We start from the raw sequence: 1,895 nt of genomic DNA, 5'->3' as shown, positions 1-1,895 counted from the left end.
TTTATATTTTTATTTATTTCAATCTGTGTTTTCTTGTTATTTGGTTTTTTTTTGTTGCTGTTGTGTTATTGTAGTTGCTCTCTAGTTATATTTAATCAGTGTTGTGTTTTTTATTTACTCTCTACTGCCCTCTTGTGCCAGTCTCTTTTCACCTAGCTTCTAGTTGCTTTCATCCACACCCATCAGCTGATTAAGCCCAGTCTTTGTTCTGTCTGCCCATATATATTATTCCTGTTCAGTTCCTCAATGCAGGTTTCTCTTCATTGCTTTGATCCTCATGTATGTTTCTCACTGACATCTCCTTTACCTTCACAAAGAGAGTTTCCTAAACTTCTGTTTGAGTTAGTGTAGGAACAATCTCCCCATATATATATATATATATATATATATATATATATATATATATAATTCTCTAGGTCCATTACACATTAGGTGTTTTTAAAAACAAACGTTGCATGTCCATTTGACGTGGATCTTATTAAAGACTGATCGGCACTTTATCACAGAGGACAAAATATCATTAGGGAGACGATTCTAAAACTCATTAACTCATTTGACAGGGCATGAGATTAATTAGTTTTGGTTTGTTTAATATAATACAGTCACAACAGACTATGGCAAGCTGTTTTCGTATGAACTAGTTTTACTGATTATGTATTCCTGAGATCTAAAAAAACATTTTTTCTTTGCCAAGATGACCATTTCAAACAAAATGACATTCTCCACATTTAGAATAAATATTCTGGATGGATAGAAGTTAATTTCAGATCTCCATTTTCCTAATATTACTGGTCAGCATTTGTATTATTTTAACGATGAAAAATTGTATTTCAGATATCATAAATACATTTTCTGTCAAGCTCATAAATGTCAAAGGCCACTTAACATTTCTAGATATATAAAACTTAATCCGTATTATCTTAATTTATTTTTTTAAATGTAATTTAGAAAATATATTATTACAGTTAGGTCTAGGAGTGTGATTTTTATCAGGAAGAATATGATTTTATTGACCTACAAATGAAACAACAGAGAGAAGAATGCTTTTAATAAATGGAAAAGCAGTCTGCCATAGAGCAATTCATATAAAGTTATACATTTATTCAAACTACTATGTTCTCCTTCGCCATTTTCCTCTCATTTGTAGCTGTAGTGCTGTTTCTCTGTCCTTTAAACACATTCTCCCTTTTTTATATTAGTATATTTCTTCATTAAAATTTCTAGTTCCAGTGGGGTGAAATAGGCACTTCCTGTTGCCTGTTGTCACGGTGACTCGTCGTATCAGTACTCCACTGATAATGGCTTTTCATACTTGTTGCGCACGTATTGAACTCTTGAGTTGTTCTACTTGGAGTTGATTGAACTTATTCACAGCCGCCGTCATGAAACTGAGTTCCCAATATTAGGCTAGATCAATATAGAGTTGATGATTTGAATCTGAGTTTGTTAAACCTGCTTCATGAAAAGAACCCCTGGTTTTGATTAGTTGTTTATTGTTCCTGGATGTTTGTTTCTGTTGCCATCTACTGTTCATCCATTCAATCTGCAATAACTCATTTGCATTTGGATCCTCAACTAACTTCCACCAGATCTGACATTTACAAACACAATCAATAGATAGAGAGAAAGTTAAAGATAGATGCACAGAATACAATTATACAGTGGAATAAATTCATGTTAAACTGAACTGTCCTTTTTTATATACTTTGTTGCAGGAAATCAGAAGCCACACCTTTAACGAAGAGACTGAAGCATCCCATCAAAACATCAGCAAGAAAGAAGCTCAATGATAAAAAGTCAACAAAGTCACAACCTGAAAGTGACTAAAGGAAGAAGAGATCATGTGTTCATAGAGATGCACTGGATGGATCAGTGTCTGGGAGGAAAAAGACTAA

This window comes from Cyprinodon variegatus, unplaced genomic scaffold, assembly GCF_000732505.1.
Source record: "Cyprinodon variegatus isolate N-32 unplaced genomic scaffold, C_variegatus-1.0 Scaffold1756, whole genome shotgun sequence".
NCBI classification, from domain to species: domain Eukaryota; kingdom Metazoa; phylum Chordata; class Actinopteri; order Cyprinodontiformes; family Cyprinodontidae; genus Cyprinodon; species Cyprinodon variegatus.
The sequence above is the reverse complement of the archived record's forward strand: the minus strand, read 5'-3'. Positions refer to the sequence as shown.